Source organism: Bos indicus, chromosome 24, assembly GCF_029378745.1.
Source record: "Bos indicus isolate NIAB-ARS_2022 breed Sahiwal x Tharparkar chromosome 24, NIAB-ARS_B.indTharparkar_mat_pri_1.0, whole genome shotgun sequence".
Classification (NCBI taxonomy): domain Eukaryota; kingdom Metazoa; phylum Chordata; class Mammalia; order Artiodactyla; family Bovidae; genus Bos; species Bos indicus.
Window position 1 is genome coordinate 43,711,280 of NC_091783.1, and position 18,798 is coordinate 43,730,077.

At 45.3% G+C, this 18,798-nt stretch overlaps 1 protein-coding gene across 9 annotated transcripts in view; it reads left to right on the forward strand.

Annotated features, from left to right (window-relative positions):
- The window catches only part of LDLRAD4 (low density lipoprotein receptor class A domain containing 4), a 180,760-nt gene that overhangs the window by 49,916 nt on the left and 112,046 nt on the right, over positions 1-18,798 (forward strand). Inside the window, exon 1 of one of the 9 annotated variants that reach the window (XM_070778554.1) lies at positions 8,660-9,589. The exons of 7 other annotated variants lie outside the window; for them this stretch is intronic. The gene's annotated coding sequence lies outside the window, so the exon portion shown is untranslated. Of the gene's footprint in view, positions 1-8,659; positions 9,590-9,621; positions 10,990-18,798 lie in introns of those variants that run through there. One more of the 9 variants, XM_070778555.1, reaches the window with a different exon arrangement.

An 18,798-nucleotide genomic window follows, 5' to 3' on the forward strand; every position in this document is an offset into this window, starting at 1 on the left:
GGGAGGACAGACTCTTAGCCCTTGTACCACCAGGGAAGTCCCTCTCTTGCATCCTTAAGCTTATGGTTTTATTTTTGAACACTGTGTTTGTTAGGCTTGAGGTGGACGCGGTGTCCCAAGGAGAGGCAATGTCATAGGGTATTTCCTGTTTACCAGGGAAATATTGCCCCAAAGTCTGTTGGCCTAACTGATTAGGGTACTTCTTAGCCAGTGAGATAAAATTTTGGAAAATGTTCAGTAAAACAAAATTTTCCCTTCTAGGCTACCACAAAAGAAGTGCTCGACGTTGGGTGTTTTAGTTCCGACAGTCCTCATGTATTTGTTGTGTTCCATTAAGGGCTCAACTAGAGACAAGGAAGTGCGGTGAAGTTCAGAAGTTTCCTGGCCTCAGGGCACTGGATGATGGAGTGGATGGAGGAATAATAAGGCATTTCTGAAGCCTAATGTTTTGCTTGGCTTGCGTCTTAGGCATTTCACAAGATATGGCAAACGGTAACAGCAATGTTGGGTGTGAACAAAGTGACCTGGGGGTTGACTGCTGACATTATCCCTGGATGTGTTCTCTGTGTGTATGAGATTCTATGACGCATAGTCTTTTCCTGTTGCTTTTGCCAACCCCTCAGGGGATCATATGGCTTGAGATGAGTATAGATGATGGAAACTTGAGTTATAAAACATGTTTAGCATCTAGAAATGTCTAGGTTGCTGCTGGGAGGCTCTTGCCACGTGGACAAACCGTAGCTGATCCTGTGTGTTGGTGCGTGTGCGTATTATGTCTCAATCAGCAGTAGTTTGAGTGTGGTGTTCTATGGCTTATGTTTCCTCTCCTCCATCTCCGAAGAGATATAGAAATTAAATACATTTAGATATGTGAAGAGAACTACTCATGCAGAAGTTGTGCAAATGCTCAGCATGATTGGAATACTGTTTCACACCAGTCCCTCATTGTGTTACAGAAGAAGAAATGGGAGTACAATTATCTTTTGGTTCACTTTCAGATTAAATCATAACTTTAGGATATTTTTTCTTTTAAAAAGTGACTGCTTCACTAAGAAGTTTTAGATGAATGTCACCTTCCTTCTTCATTTTTTTCACATTGCAAGTGAATTTTCAGGTGTCAGTATTACCTCATTCAGTTCAGTCAATCAGTCGTGACTGACTTTTTTTGACCCCATGAACTGCAGCCCGCCAGGCCTCCCTGTCCATCGCCAACTCCCGGAGTTTACTCAAACTCATGTCCATTGAGTCAGTGATGCTGTCCAACCATCTCATCCTCTGTCATCCCCTTTTCCTCCTGCCTTCATTCTTTCCCAGCATCATGGTCTTTTCCAATGAGTCAGCTCTTTGCATCAGGTGGCCAAAGTATTGGAGTTTCAGCTTCAATATCAGTCCTTCCAATGAATATTCAGGACTGATTTCCTTTAGGATGGACTGGTTGGATTTCCTTGCAGTCCAAGGGACTCTCAAGAGTCTTCTCCAACACCACAGTTCAAAAGCATCAATTCTTCAGCACTCAGCTTTCTTTATGGTCCAACTCTCACATCCATACATGACTACTGAAAAAACCATAGCTTTGACTAGATGGACCTTTACTTTGTCAGCAAAGTAATGTCTCTGCTTTTTAATATGCTGTCTAGATTGGTCATAGCTTGTCTTCCAAGAAGAAAGCATCTTTTAATTTCATGGCTGCAGTCACCATTTGCAGAGGTTTTGGAGCCCAAGAAAATCAAGTCTGTCACTGTTTCATTGCTTCTCCATCTGTTTGCCATGAAGTAATGGGATTGAATGCCATGATCTCAGTTTTTTGAATGTTGAGCTTTAAGCCAGCTTTTTCACTCTCCTCTTTTACCTTCATCAAGAGGCTCTTTAGTTCCTCTTCACTTTCTTCCATAAGGGTGGTGTCATCTGCTTATCTGAGGTTATTGATATTTCTCTCAGCAATCTTGATTCCAGCTGTGCTTCATAATCCCCCACCCCAGCGTTTCTCATGATGTACTCTACATATAAGTAATACTCTGTATAATAAGCAAGATGACAATGTACAGCCTTGACGTACTCCTTTTCCTATTTGGAAGCAGTCTGTTGTTCCATGTCCAGTTCTAACTGTTGCTTCCTGACCTGCAAACAGATTTCTCAAGAGGCAGGTCAGGTGGTCTGGTATTCCCATCTCTTTCAGAATTTTCCACAGTTTGTTGTGGTTCACACAGTCAAAGGCTTTGGCATAGTCAATAAAGCAGAAGTAGATATTTTATTAGTCATTGTCATTTGTCCTGATCACCCTTTGAAGCCATTTTTAAAATTTGCTTTTAAACTTTTTTAAAATATTGCATTTTACCTTGCTTTCAGTCCCGGAAAATCATATGTAAATGGCACTGTTTGAAGCTTGTTCCATCCTCCTTAGGGATCTTGGAGGAGTCAGGCCCACAGACTGGGGGCTGGCAGAGTCCTTTAGTACAAGTTCAGTGCTAGCTCTTTCTCAGTTCATGCTGAATTATTTCTGAGGTTTTAATTACAGATTTGTCCTAGTGGCTCTCCTTTTAACCTCTGGCTATTTCATTTTGTATAGTAGGCTGAGGAATATACATGTTAAACGCTAGTTTCGGCCCATCCTGAAAGGGCTGATGTTGGTCAAGGTGACTGTCATTTTGAGGCTGTCAGCTGGGAGCACATCAGGACTAGACCAGAAATGGCTTAAATAGGAAATAATTACGACAAATGGTCTCCTCTTAAAAAAATAATCACTCAATCTGAATACTTAGCAAGAGATTTTTGTCATCAGAAGGATGTCTGTGGTAGTGTTATTAACTCGAGAGGAAGTTAAGTCTTTTTCTTTAGAAATGAGTGACCACAGCAATTGCATATATTCAAAAACTTCCATTACAAATAAGGAAATGGAAGTCAGAGACCTTAGTGACTTGCCTAAGGTCAGAACCTTATGAAGCGATGGAGTGAACTGGAAATGAGCGCCGTCACTGCAGCCTGTGCCCTTGCAGACCTTGTCCGGCACTGGAAGATGTGGATGAAGCGTGTTACTGGGCCAGGTGAAAATGCTATTTTTAATGATTGCTAGGAAAATTCTGGTTGCACACTTTTTACCATAATTGATATAAGAACAGCCTGCCTTCTTATTTGCCTGCCAGCCTGTTGTTCAGTAAAAATATGTGTAATCTTTTTAGTTTGGTCTTATGAAATAGCCGTGAGATAGTCAGTACTCTCAACAGGGTATAGAAGTGAATTCTGGGGCTTTCCTCGTGGCTCAGTGGTAAAGAATCTGCCTTCCGATTCAGGAGACATGGATTTGATCCCTGATCTGGGAAGATCCCACATGCCTTGGAGCAGCTGAGCTTGTGTGCCACAGCTGCTGAGCCTGCTTTCTAGAGCCTGGGAGCTGCAACTACCGTGGCCGGGCACCCTAGAGCCCATGTTCGGAAACGGGAGAAGCCGCCACGGTGAGAAGCCCACGTACCACAACTGGAGAGTAGCCGCCACTCACCGCAACTAGAGGAAAGCCTACGGAGCAATGAAGACCCAGCACAACCAAATAAATTAATTTTTTTAAAAAAGTGAATTCTGTCAGATTTGTTGATTAGTTAGTAGAAAATGCTTAAGAACAAAGAGCATTTTGGTAACTAGAGGGTCAGATTTTAGGGACATGCATAAAAACACTATATATTGTAGTAATCAAGCACAGTAAAAATCAAGCATTTGACTCATAGGTGAACCCTTCTTCCCTTAAATGAGCTGTGCCATCTTGGTCTGCAACTGACGAATCCAACACCAGCGCTTTTTAGGGGAAGTGGCTCTAGCAGACACATCAGGAGTAGTAAAGCCCCCTGGCATCTGGACTCTGTAGGAGCTCAACACGTTTACTCTCCCTGCCCTCAGCACACATGACCTTGTGTGGTATGCCCAACATCCTGGAAAGCTGTGGTGGACCTGGTGGCTGGGGAAATCTGGAGTTTGACCCTCTGTAGACTCATCTCCACCAAGGTGCCCAAGCCCGACCCAGGAAAACCAGCCCCTCCTGTGAATCCCGGGTGTGGGTACAGGGCCGCCTGTAACTGGATTTTACTTAACCTGAAACACAGCTTCCCCTGTCCAGATGGCCTGTATGTGAGCTCATACCTGTAGACGTAGAATGAATTTAAAGGATCAGCTGGCACCTGGAAGGGGTTGGCCCTGTCTGCTTAGTGCATTGGGAGCGGGCTGCGCTGACTTCCAGGTGTGTTAACAGTCTTTGTGTTGTGTTTCAGGTGATACCTGTTCTTGAATATCGGAAACAAAGGGCATAGCCACTGTTGTTGTTTTTTTTGTTTTTGTTTTCTAATATGTGAATTTCTATGAGGCTGAAAGACTTACCCAGTAGGAGTGAACTCTAATATATACTTTGGTATGTGTGCTTCTCATGATTGTACAGAAAGAGTTTAATTTATGTTTGTGTGAAAGACTGAGCACTACACACGCTGACAAAGGCAGAAAAAAAAAAAAAAAAGTCAGTTTTAGAACTTCAAGTAACTGTGAAGGCCACTGATTTCACTTTTTACATTGTATAAAGAAGAAAACCTGAATCCTAGAGAGGCTGAGTGACTGCAGGGTCTTGTAGCCACCAGTCTTGAGGGAGGAGCAGACACAGCTCTCTCCTCCCAGTCCAGGGCTCCTGGTGTCCCTGAGGGGCTGTCCCCCCGCCCCCCCCCCCCCCCCCCCGCACCACACCGCACCTTGCCAACCCTGCGATTCAGCTCACAGTGGGGGGAGCGGGAGGAGGGGCGTTGTGCTGTGGTGAAGGTGGCCTGCCCCAGTTCATTATGGCAGTAATAGGATGCAGTCAGTTACTTTCACTTAGCAGGATGGTCTCAAAACGAAACTTTGGAATTCTTAAAGCTCAGCTTGCATGAAACAGGGAGTGGGAGCTCTGGAAAGTCTTGTCCCAGCAAGTCCAGGCTCTGGTCCAGAAGTGACCTGTAAGCATAGAGGCTAGAGTTTTTGCCTCCATGTGTCTGTCTGGGAGTGGCGCTGACTAGTGACAGGTCCTGCTTTGTTTTCTTAGGAAATCATAATATAATTAATGGAAAATACCCTTTCACTCATAAACACATAGTTTTTATTTGTAAACAGCATTTTATCTTTTTAACATTTAAAATAATAAAAGCAAGAAAATTTAGATACAAAGGAAAGGGCGGATTTCATTATTGGGCCATTATTCATATAAGGGCCATTATTTCATTATTGTCACATAACCACTATTTTCATTTTTGCACATTTCAGTTTTTTAATATTTCAGAGTCTGTAATACATGCTTTCTACAAGGTCATAATCATGGCCTTGAGAAGAGTTCATGGTCTTTGGAGGCAGAAGTACCTGGGTTGGATTATGTGGCCTGTCAGTTCCTAGTTCCGTGACCTTGGGCAGGTCCCTTCATTTTGCATTTCAGTTTCTCCATCTGCAGAATGAGGCAAACCTTGAACTCACAGAGGATTCTTGTAAAGTGGAGAGGAGTTGTACAGGAAGTGCCTGGCCTTTGTGGCCTGTCAGGGTGTGCCTTTCACTGCTTAATGTCCTCCCTTTGCATGTGTTTTTTGCTGCCTGATGAGAAAGGAAATGACCACCTTCTTTATAAGATGAGTCCCTACTTCCTGTGGCTGGCCATAGAGAATGTTCACACAGGGAGTTGGGACTGAGTGACTTGGGGCCCTGAGGATCTCTGCATTTTGGAGGGGCCTTTGCTTTGCTGACCTGTGTTGAGGAGCAGGGGGTGCTATGTCCTTTGGTGTTTTATAGCCTGTGGAAGTCATCCAGCTTTTTCTCTAGCATCCTGTGGAGGACTGAGATGAGTCAGCCCCGGTAAACACGGGGGCCAGATTGAAAGGAAGTACGTGTTCTAGTTACCGACACGTAGTTTCCTGAGCTCCTGAGCCGCATGTTGGTGCCTGAACTTCAAGTCTGGTGTCAGGTCTTTACCAGGCCTGTCTGCTGTGTCCAAAGTGATGGACAAGCTTTTCCTTGATTGCTCAGATAAGAAGATGTATGGTGTGGGGTCAGGATTTGGAACCTGGAACTAGAGTGGGACCTATCCTATTTATAGATGCTGACCAGGAGGGCTCCCTGGAGCAGGCATGCAATGGGCCGCACAGGGCACTGTGGTGCCAGAGGCCTGGCATAGCCATGGGGAGCCTGGTCACTGTGGAGGGGCACCTCCTGCTCCTGTTTGGGAGGAGGGGCCTCTGGTCCCCGGATGAGGTAGTGCAGGAGTGGCTTAGCTTTTACAGACAAGACTTGCAGTATTTGTTAACAGGAAGCTGGCATCATGTAAACTCTGGGAGAAGTTCTGGGGAGCTTAGACAAAACCGTGTGATGTTCAGAGCAGTGCCAGTCCCCTCCTGGGGACTCGCTGCTGAGCTGTGGGTCCCTCTTGCTGCTGCCAAACACTGTGTTGAGGCCTGGCTGGGGCACACGCTGGCCAGTCACATGTGATGTGGACATGTGTTGTCCCAAATTACACTGTTCTTGAAATTCTGGGGGGAATTTCCTTCTCAAATTCTAGGATGAAATGCTTAGAGTGATGATTTTATATAGCATGTTGGCATTTTAAGTGGTTTGTAGCTTAAAAAAAGGTGGAGCCTGATTTCCTTAGAAAAGTGAAATTAGTTTTCCAAACCCACTGCAGTGAGTGTGAGAACATCCAAGTCGCCCTCATCACGTACTGTACTCCTGCCGTGGGTGTGGAGGGGTGTGTGTATGGCTGTGGGAGAGGAATGCTGGGCCAGATCCTCTTGCTGGAAGTTAAACACATTTCAGTAGAAGTTGTGGAGCTTTCATGATTAGGGTGTGCCTGTTTGATATCTTAAGGCAAAAACATTAAAATTTTTTTCTTCAGAATTTTGGTTTTAGAACACCTGTTTCTTTCATCATCAAGTTAAGTGGCAGCTGTCCCTCAAAACCTCCATGCTTCAGAGGAAGAGAAAGGCCCCATAACTGACTTCATGGTCTGAGGTGTGTAGGACAGGGACTAGAGCACTCTTGTATCAGACCTGGATTTGAGACTAAAGCCCTCTGTGGTACCACTTTCAGTTTTTACTCCAGAGGCCAGGCTGATGTGATAATTACAAGTGAATTCCAATGAGACATTACAACTTACGAACTCCGGTGGATGCTGTCGGTGATGTCTCTATGTTTTAGGGTCCCAGTGAATGGTGTAGAAACAAAGGAAAGTCCGGTGCCTCTGGGTCCTAGGGGGTGGTGTTCCCCTGGGAGGGGTGGGTTGAAAGACTGCCTGCCTATGTTCACCTGGTGCCTCCATGCTCAAGTGGCTGGCTATGTCTGGAGAGAGGTGCCTGCCTTGCCGGAGTGCATGGAAACAGGAACAGCTGGTGGCAGCCTGTCTGGCTGCTCTGGAGGAATTCTGCCCTCCCAAGGCCTGGCTTCAGGCCCTGGCTTGTCTCAGGAGAGCCAGCAGGTGCCTTCTTCCGGGTGGGGCTTTTTGGGGTGTAGAAGGCAGACTGGTGCTTCTCTTGCCATGCTGGCACCCTTCCTTGCCTGCCCAGCTTCTCGAGGTGGGGCTCGTGGTTTTGGTGGGGACCTGGGAGCCAGAGGGGCAGCTCTGCTCCGATGGCTTTTTGTCCTGAGGACTTGTCTCTGGAGTCAGCCACTAGCACCATCTAGAGACAGGGCCGTGATGCAGGGGCCGGGCCCTGTCCTGGGTGGCTGCTGCCTGCTGTGGTCAGCTCCCTCCAGACCTGTCCCAGTGAAGGTGCCTAGGACCATCTCTGCTTAGTTTTGGTGCACGTATTTGAGAACTGGCCAGGAGGTGAAAGCTCAAGTGATAGCAGGTTTGAATTTGGTACCATGATTTAATCTTTTTGTTATCAACCACTGTACCCTAGGATTCTCTTGTCATAGTGACGCTAAGCAGGGTTGTTCAAATAAGTGAAGCAGATGCCGTGTGTCCTGTTTTAACGGAGGATCTTGGCTGCTGGAGTCTCTCTGGAGAACTCCATCTGATCACACCACAGCTGAACACCTCTTCCAGTCAGAGCTGGGTGTGCACGGGTGTGGTGAACTAGGAGCTGGCCGCTAGTTGGAGCTCGGAGACCATCCAGTAATTAGCCGCATGGCTTAGAGCAGCTCACTCCCCAGAGTCTCACAGCGAGCACCTGGAGGCCTCCATATCTTCTCCATTTTTGTGTCCTCAGCAGCCAGACTGTGTGCCTGACTGGAGTGGGTACTCAGCCAGACGTTTGCCAGACAGTAGAGAAGGTGGCAGAGCCCAGAGTGTGGCACTCAGAGGAGTCTGGTCTCAGGAGGGGGCAGGAGAAAAGATTTCTAGTCCATCAGATTTGTAAGTGTTGCCTGTCAAACCCCCTTCTTGGAGATTCTTAATGTACCTTTAGCATACTAGAAGCTCTGAGAAGTTTGGCAGCCGAGAAAACAGTAGTGTTGTTTAACCCAGAATCTCCTTAAACGCGTTTGACCCAAGAACTGTCTCCATTCAACTCCGCTAAGCCTGGGGGAGCTTTTGCTAGACCAGGTGACCTTGAGGGAGACTTCCTTCTGGAACATTCTGGAATTTGAGAGCAGGGGTGGGAGGATGGGACGTATTTAGAGGGGTAATGAGGTGGCAGAAGGTTTGGGGCATGGGTAGGGGGTGGTGGGTTAGTCTCTACACAGGGCTCAGACCCCAAATTCTGCAGTTAAACCTGGTAGGCTCTGCATCCACAGCACAAACGGGGATCTGGGGTGAGGTGTGTATCCCTGGAGCTGAACTCGTGTTGGGGAGGTGTGTGTTTTGTCCTTAGTGAACCAAAGGGCGGTGGACAGAATGACCATGTTTCTGTTGTACTCGTGCCCTTTCTCCTCTTTTCAACAGATTGTGAGTTTCTTGAAGGAAGGAGTCTAAACTCTAAAACTTGCCAGGCACAGTTGCTGCTTATCCACCTGCCGTGGAGTAAATGGTGAAGGTGCTGAGATGCTGTGTGGAAACTTGGCCTCCCTGGCCCCTCCTTTATCCACTAGAGGGCAAATGGGAGGGTCCCCCTCCATCAGCCACACTGGCAGTGGGCTTGGTGATCCCCCACCGCTGTCTCTGGGGATCCATGCCCCCAGATCCCAAGGTTTGTCTCCACCTACTCCCCCTTTCAGATAAGAACATATAAATGTGATTATGTTGAGAAGCTGAAGCATTTGACTAAATCAGATGCTTTTGCCCAGCCCTAGAATAAAGGCTGTAGTTATTTTAACAACAACAGCAAAAATCCTGCAGTCTTCAGCTATTTCTGGAAGTAACTGGTAATTAGCATGCCATTTGTAATTCATTGCCGTCTCCGGCTGTTTGTTTCCTTGTTCCAAAGCAGCCCAGTTTGGGAGACTGGGTTTATTTCATTTGGAAATATGATTTTGTGGCGATCTCCAGAATGGCATCGCGAAATTAATGGTTTTCTGGAGCTGTAGTTTGCCAAACCTGGGGACTCATTTCCAGCAGCCCTGTGGAGGGAAGTGACGGCTTGCTGGGGTGGTGTTGACTTTCCAAGAAAAGCGCTAGAAGCAACTGCTTCAGGATGGTTTGATGCTACCTGATTTTCCAGGAGGAGAACAGGTAATTGGGGGCAGATTTAAGAGGCTTCATCATTGAACTTGTTGCAGATTATTCTCTTGTGAAAGGAATGCACATGTATTGTTCTGTGCATCTCTTAATAAAAGGGTTTCGTTATATGGGCGCTGGACTCTAATAGTAAAAGAATTAAAATGGTCCTAGTTCTGTAAGATACGGTGGTAAGAAGAGCTAACTTAGATTGTACAGAGGCCAGGTAGTTGTGCAAAAACTATGGCCTGAACGTGTTGTCAGCAGTAAGAGTTGTTTCTGGGTTTTTAGGTGAAGGTGAACAGTTGAAAGGGTTTGGGTGCAGTTCTGTACTATGGGAGTGGAAATGTAGGCACCTGTATCCAGATGCTCATTGTGGACCCCAATGCAGAGGTTCTCCCACCAGGGCTGTGGGCAGCTTCCACAGCACCTGGTCTGAGATATCCCGGAGGTCTGGCACAGTGCAGGCTGTGGGCTGGAGCACTAGGGAGAGTGATGGGGAGGGGTTGGGAAGTGGGTGTCTCCCAGAGCCCCTTGGTATAAGGAGGTCAGTAACCCAAGAGGGTTCCGCCCTTTCAGGTTTGCCTGGTGCACACTTAGGAAAAAGTATTCCTTCTTAGTTTCAAAGTATGATATCCAAGAATAATTTATGTTTTCTGAAACTTCTTGTCATGGAAACAGACTTGAGGGTAGAGGACTGGCAAACCAACTGTGAGGGGATATTAAGGGTCGCCTGAAGAGGAGGGGTGTAAACGATGTGGGAGACAGGGTCGTCTAAGCTGCAGCTGATACGGAGGTTAAAAACTATTATTATTATTATAGTTTTCATTAGACAGTATCATCCCATGGTTCAAAAATAAAATGAGGTGTCAAAAAGTATTGACTCAGAAGCCTACCCTGTCCACTCTGTACCTGTCCCGTCTTAAAATCACGGTCATTAATTTATTGTGTGTCTTTCTAGAATCATTTCATTCACTTGAAGGACTTGAAAATGTGTTAACCACCACCACCTCTGTGTGTCTAGAAGGTGTCACCCCCATTTTCTGCTTTTTATATTTGACGTGGTTTGGAGATCCTTCACATGAGCACACAAAAAACCTCCTTCTCTCCCCTCCTCTCCTGTTTACAGCTGTCTCGTGTCCCATTTAATAGGTGCTCTGTCATTTATTGATTCATTTCTCTATTGATGAACATGTGGCTTAATTTCATTGTATTGAATTGCGTGCAAAGTGTGCCTTCAGGATAAGTCCCCAGAACTGGAGTTGTCAAGTCAAAGAGCACGTGCATTTGTGGTTTTGGCTGACACTGCCTGTCGCCCTCCGTGGGGGTGGCACCAGCCCTAGGTTAGGGTGCCTGTTCCCCACATCCTCAGGAATAGACCGTGTCGCCACGCGGTTTTGGAGCTTACCAAGCTGGTAGGTGGAAAATGGTATCTAAATGTAGTTTTAATTTATATTTCTATTGTTATGAGTGAGATTGTGTATCTTTCATATGAGTTTTAGTGCTCTCTGTGTATGTAGACTGTTGCACTTTTTTTTTTCTCTCTTGAATTTCTAGGAGCATTTTACATGTTTGAGAAGTAGATTTTGTGATAAAGCTTGTACCTACTGTTTCCAAATTTTTGTCATTTGTCTTTAAACTTTGATTTTTACCAGGCTGAAGGTTTTAATGTTTATGTGATTATATTATCAGTCTTTTCTTTTGTGGCTTCTGGATTTTGTGTTCTTGTTTGGAAGGAATTGACACCACGGCTGTAGAACCACTCTATTGTTTAGAATTAACTGGTTTTAGAGAGTCTATTAGTTTCCCCCAAGTAACACAGGTTATTCGAGTTGTATTTGCCTTTTGTTTCCTGTATACTTTGCTTTTGTCCGCTCTGCTTCACTTTATTTAATATAATAAGAGATCCTTACTGCATTTTTCCAGCTCCCATAATTGGAAAGATACTATAGTTGCCACCTGGAGCAGATATGCTCTCAGTCTGGTGGGTTAAGCTTGTTGGTGTACTGACCTGGAGGCCTCTGAGTGACTGGCCTTGCCCTGCCATGTGTCCTGGTGTGCACGGGCCATATCAGTGGGCAGACATCGAGCTCTGCTGGGAAGTGGGCTCTGAATGTGGCTCCAGGGCCTCAGAATGCTGGGAGAGGCTGCCTTGTCCATGATAATCCAATTCCTAGTAGGTTATTATATGTGCATTCTGGTTTCAGTTTTCTTGCCCTTAATTTTTAGATGTGCCAAGTCTTTTGTATTTGTTACTTATAATTTTATTTTTCTCTGTGTGAGTTTACTGAGGACTTGGAAGCTGGTTTGTGGGGATGAGGCCCATAGGACATAGCACCCCATCTCCAGCAGGCTCTCAGCACTCTTACTTTGATGATGTTGTTGTTATTGTTCAGTTGCTAAGTTGTGTCTGACTCTCTGTGACCCCATGGACTGTAGCGTGCCAGGCTCCTATGTCCTCCACTATCTCCTGGAGTTTGCTCAAACTCATGTCCATTGAGTGGGTGATGCTGTCTAACCATCTCATTCTCTATCGTCCCCTTCTCCTTTTGCCCTCAGTCTTTCCTACCATCAGGGTCTTTTCCAGTGAGTCAGCTCTTCTCATCAGGTGGCCAAAGTATTGCAGCTACAGCTTCAGCAACAGTCCTTCCAATGAATATTCAGGACTGATTTCCTTTAGGATTGACTGGTTGGATCTCTTTGCAATCCAAGGGACTCTCAAGAGTCTTCTCTAGCAGCACAATTCAAAAGCATCAGTTCTTCAGCACTCAGACTTATTTATGGTCCAGCTCTCATATCCATACATGAGTGCTGAAAAAACTATGACTTTGACTATATGGACCTTTGTTGGCAAAGTGATGCCTCTGCTTTTTAATACGTTGTCTAGGTTTGTCACAGCTTTTCTTCCAAGGAGCAAGTGTCTTTTAATTTCCTGGCTGTCATCATCGTTCTCAGTGATTTTGGAGCCCAAGGAAATAAAGTCTGTCTCTGTTTCCATTTTTTCCCCATCTGTTTGCCCTGAAGTGATGGGACCGGATGCTTAGTTTTTGAATGTTGAGTTTTAAGTGAGCTTTTTCACTCTCCTGTTTCACCTTCATCAAGAGGCTCTTTAGTTCCTCTTCACTTTCTGTCATTAGTGGTCTTATCTGCATATTTGAGGTATTTGGTGTTTCTCCCTGCAATCTTGATTCCAGCCTGTGAGTAATTCAGCCCAGCATTTCACATAATATACTCTGCATAGAAGTTAAACAAGCAGGGTGAGAGTATATAGCTTTGACGTACTCCTTTCCTAATTTTGAACCAGGCCGTTGTTTAGGGTCCAATTCTAACTATTGCTTCTTCACCCACGTACAGGTTTCTCAGGAGACAGGTAAGGTGGTCTGGTACTCCCATCTCTTTAAGAATTTTCCACAATTTGTTGTGATCCAAGAGCTTCCTTGGTGGCTCTGATGGTAAAGAATCTGCCTGCAGTGCATGATACCTGGGTTTGATCCCTGGGTTGGGAAGATCACCTGGAGAAGGAAATGGCAACCCATTCCAGTATTCTCGCCTGAAGAATCCTTGGCGGGATACAGTCCATGGGATTATGAAGAGTCAGACATGACTGAGCGACCAACACACAGTTGAAAGCTTTAGCTTAGGCAATGAATCAGAAGTAGATATTTTTCTGGAATTCCCTTGCTTTCTCCATGATTCAACAAATATTGGCAGTTTTGATCTTTAGTTTACCTCTGCCTTTTCTAAACCCAACTTGTACATCTAGAAGTTCTCAGTTCACATACTACTGAAGACTAGCTTGAAGGATTTTGAGCATGACCTTGCAAACATGTGAAATGAGGCCAATTGTACTGTAGTTTGAACATTTTTTTGACACTGCTCTTCTTGGGGATTGGAATGAAAACTGACCTTTTCCAGTCCTTTGGCCACTGCTGAGTTTTCCAAATTTGCTGGCATATTGAGTGCAATACTTTCACAGCATCATCTTTTAGGATTTGAAATAGCTCAGCTGGAATTCTGTCACCTCTCCTAGCTTTGTTTGTAGTAATGCCTCACAAGGCCCACTTGACTTCATACTCCGGGATGTCTGGCTCTCGTTGAGTGACTACACTATGGTTGTCATCCGGGTCATTAAGACCTTTTTTTATTTAGTTTTGTGTATTATTGACATGTTTTCTTAATCTCTTCTGCTTCTGTTAGGTCCTTACTATTTCTCTTCTTTATTGTGTCCATCCTTGCATAAAATGTTCCCTCAATATCTTCAATTTTCTTGAAGAGATCTCTAGTCTTTCCCACTCTATTGTTTTCCTCTGTTTCTTTGGTCTGTTCTTTTTGGGAAGGCCTTCTTATCTCTCCTTGCGATTCCCTGGAAGCCTGTGTTCATTTGGGTATATTTTTTCCAGTCTTCCTCGTCTTTCACTTCTCTTCTTTCCTTAGCTATAGGGTCAGTCAGAAAACTGTTTAGATCTTGACCAGTTATACGGTCTTATGTGGGATCCGTCTTTGTGGAGTAAGCATTTTCTGGGACTTGGAAGATGGGATGAGAGTAGGTCTGAGGGACTCAGGGAGTGATGTGGGAGAGGTGGATTTTGAGATGATTATATTTTAAGAGTGACAAACACCGGTTGGTCTGGTGCCCGCCTTTCTGAAGAATGATCTGTTGAGGACTCAGCCTATACTCCTGGCTTCCTGCCGGCCTGTCCTGGACGCTGTCGTGTCAGTTGTAGTGAGGCTCTTGTTGTAGTTGTCTGTTAGCCTGCGGCTGTTTTAACTGGGTATCATTTAAGCAGATACAGTGATAAAGGTTGTTTCTCATTGTTGGGCCCTGAATTCTACCATAGGACAGTCAAAAGGAAATCTGTACACGGTTGAATGTGTGGTGCAGTTATCGGGGTGTAGCGAGTGAACCCATGGTCCATCTTCTCCTGCTTCCTCCTCCTTGCACTCCCTTCTTCCCTCTCTCCAGGTAGCATTTCTCCAGTGGAAGAAGAGGTGCTGGTGAGGGTGTCAGAGCCGTGGATGGTCAGAGGAAGATGGGACATGGAGGGCCGGGCAGTGGTATTAGCACATAACATACTTTCTGAGAGGGCACATGGTGGGGACCTGATGAGACTTGTCCTGTTTGGAACTTAGGAGGGTGCTGAGAGCTTTGCCAGAGCACTTCCAGAAGCCTGGCTGTGGGTTGCAGGCAAAGTTCCTGCCTCACAGACACTGTTGGAAGGAAAGGCTGACCTGTGGAGGCTGTTCTTGGAAGAGTGCCCGTGCTTTGAACTGCTCTATAAATGCTCACAGAGCTGTCCTTGGACCTTCTGGTGAGATGTACAATTCCCATGTGACCCACCTCCAACTGACTGCCAAACATCGAGTTTAAAAAAAATAGTTTCTACTTGAGATTAATGAGGACACCCAGGAGTGAATTTGAGGGGATCATTGCCCTTTGTCGTGGCCTTCACTCCAAGGGTACACCTACTTCAAAGCATCCCATTACCAAACTTCAGACAATCATTGGAGGGACGAAAGGATCACCAAATAATGCGTCAGCACTCGTCACTGGATGAATGGCCAAGATGCCTGGCCTTGTGGTTTGCGTTGCTGGCCTTACCTATTTCTTTTCTGTCAGAACCAAGAGGAGTTGCTGGCATGTCTGCTTGGGCTTGCAGGCAGAGCAGAGGGAGGCACAGGACTGTGTTTGCTCCCAATAACCCCAGAGAAGCATAACGCTTTCTGTTACCAAGGAGCACCTCAGTTCTTTCTTGCTTTTACTTTATTCAGTTTACTTACAGAGTTCACTATTTGTTTATTTACTTGCTAATTCTAATCCAGCTGGTTTTGAACCTTTGTGGTATGTACAGTGCGGTGATAGATCTGGTCAGAAAAAATATATAAGTAGAAGACACAGTTCCTTCAGAGAGGCCCTGGCATGACATGGAACAGTGGTAAACCCTTCCTTGGGGGGAGGGCTGTGTGCTTTTCCTCCTCACCCGCCGACACCTCCTCTTCATTCACCTGGACCTGAGCCCTTCCTCAGGGGGCCAGAGTTTCGGGGCTTCAGTCACTGTTTGAATCCATTTAGTTTTGTCTTTTGACGTTTTTTGGTTTGTATTATTTATAGTGGACAGTATGAGAAATATTTTTAAATTCTGAACTTAGCATATTTACTTTTGCTTATTCTTTTGATTTACTTGGGAAGCTTTAGAGAGGCAAACTTTTATTAAGAAGATGATTTGGTATGTTGGAAAGGTTTTGGAACTAGAAATACATAAATTCACATTTGTGCTCTACTGGTAGCATTACTGAGGCCTTAGATAATTTATTTAACTCACTAAATCTGGGTCCCTGCTCCACAAAATGTGGAGAACAGTGCCTACTGGAGGGCTGTTGTAAAGATGAGAACAGATGAAAAGCTAGGACTATATTTTTGGGGTAAGCCAGGGGTCCACATGACCTTTTCTATTTACATTTCAGAATCTTTCCTTCATCTGTTCAGTTTACTGTTGAGTCAGTTTATGAGGTGCCTCCTCTATGCCAGGACCTGTGATGGGTGGGATTCAGACACAGATAAGATTCTGTCCCCCTGACAAGGGGCTGCCCAGGGGCCCACTCCAGTCTTGTCAGCGTGGGGCAGTGGGTGATAACTTGGCCTGCAGAGGCATCCTTCATGGGAGAGGTGCCTGTGTGTCCTGGTGGCAGCGCTGGGCAGAGTGGTGGTGGTGGCAGGACCATCTGATGTCCCTCAGATCTTGTTGCTCTTCCTGGTTATAGGGGCACCCCTTGCTTTGGCCAGCAGAGGCGACTTTGACTCCAGTGTCATCCTCAAAAATGCAAACCATGCTGAACGGAATGCTGTTTTCAGTTGGTAATTACAGTTTTCTCAGGGAGGATTTCAAAATCACCTTTCTGGAGGTCAAAAGCTGACCCTGTTGGCACAGTGACCACTTGGCAGTGCCTCTGGTTTCCTTGTCACCCTCTTAGGGAAGGCGGTGGGTTAACCTGGTGGTGAAGGAAGTGCTCCAGGCCTGCCCAGAGGGAGTCATGCAGGCTACCCTGGCTGACCTGAAGATAAAAGTCCATAGGAATAGCTGTGTACCTAGAGGAACTGTAGGACAGCATTGTTAAGAAAGTGATTTCAAGGTTAAAATAACACTGGATAATTTTCCTCTTATGTTTATACGAATGACAGATCTCAAATAATCATAATCATAAAACCACTGGCGAAACGCTTAAGCCTCCATTGCTTTGTGTGTGTCTTAAAAGACCTGTTTTAGACTATTTAATCCTGGAGCTTGAAAAACATGGTAATAATATAACACAAAATTCTGTTTGTGTGTTTTTAGTTCTTTGTCTGTGATCTTTTTACTAACTTGGTTAAGAATAGGAGGGAGGTGGTCTGCTTTGCATTCAGCTGTGGGACTTGATCTACATATGGAAGGAGTTTTGAGGACCGAGGGCTAAAGAGGGCTGCATGCTTTATAGAATTTTGGGGCTACTGGAAGGGATCTGTTATTTGGTTCATTTCACACTACCTCTGGTCTTTGGAAGGACAAGCTTACAAAACTTTGTGTGTCCTTATTTGCACAGAGGCCCATGTGAGTCAGTGAGTGAGATCTGGCCAGTCTGTTGGGGTTAGGATGCTCTGCTAGCCTGGCAGCAGACGCTGGAGTCAGTTATTCCTGATTCTGACTGTGCCACAAAGAGCCAGCTAGCAGACAGCATGCTGATTTCCCCGGGCCTCAGCTGAGCAGTGAAAAGGGGATGGACGTGGGCTGCCAGGACCACTCAGACTTGACCTTGAGCTGTTTTTTTCCTGTGTCAAGAGTGCAAGTTTGGGGTGTTTGCATAGCTGAGTGACACCGATTTCCCTGAGGTAAATAGCTGTTTAAAGGACTGCCTTCCAAAAAAAATAATAAAGGACTGCCTTCCTCCCTGTTGGGGAACATGACGTTAGTCTCCTTGGCACTCCTGTGTACATTTCATTTGAACAGGAACATTTTGCACCTCTTGATGTGCTGCTTTTTAATTGTTCACAGTTGTTTTCTTTGAAATGTTTCCTCTTGTAAACCACAAGGATGTTGAGGACAGTGACAGTTTGTGACGGTTTCATGCCAGTCTGCATGGCCGTGTTCTCAACCCAGCTGCATGCTGGGGTGGCGTGCTCTTCTCCTTCCTCCATATTTGAGTGTGTTGGTTCAGGAGAGTTTTTTTTCCCCCAGTTTTTTTTTTTTTTTTTTCTTCCAATTTTATTTTATTTTTAAACTTTACATAATTGTATTAGTTTTGCCAAATATCAAAATGAATCCGCCACAGGTATACATGCGCTCCCCATCCCGAACCCTCCTCCCTCCTCCCTCCCCATACCATCCCTCTGGGCCGTCCCAGTGCACCAGCCCCAAGCATCCAGCATCATGCATCGAACCTGGACTGGCAACTCGTTTCCTACATGATATTTTATATGTTTCATTGCCATTCTCCCAAATCTTCCCACCCTCTCCCTCTCCCACAGAGTCCATAAGACTGTTCTATACATCAGTGTCTCTTTAGCTGTCTCGTACACCAGGTTATTGTTACCATCTTTCTAAATTCCATATATATGCGTTAGTATACTGTATTTATGTTTTTCCTTCTGGCTTACTTCACTCTGTACAATAGGCTCCAGTTTCATCCACCTCATTAGAACTGATTCAAATGTATTCTTTTTAATGGCTGAGTAATACTCCATTGTGTATATGTACCACAGCTTTCCTATCCATTCATCCGCTGATGGACATCTAGGTTGCTTCCATGTCTTGGCTATTATAAACAGTGCTGCGATGAACATTGGGGTACATGTGTCTCTTTCCCTTCTGGTTTCCTCAGTGTGTATGCCCAGCAGTGGGATTGCTGGATCATAAGGCAGTTCTATTTCCAGTTTTTTAAGGAATCTCCACACTGTTCTCCATAGTGGCTGTACTAGTTTGCATTCCCACCAACAGTGTAAGAGGGTTCCCTTTTCTCCACACCCTCTCCAGCATTTATTATTTGTAGACTTTTGGATCGCAGCCATTCTGACTGGTGTGAAATGGTACCTCATAGTGGTTTTGATTTGCATTTCTCTGATAATGAGTGATGTTGAGCATCTTTTCATGTGTTTGTTAGCCATCTGTATGTCTTTTTTGGAGAAATGTCTATTTAGTTCTTTGGCCCATTTTTTGATTGGGTCGTTTATTTTTCTGGAGTTGAGCTGTAGGAGT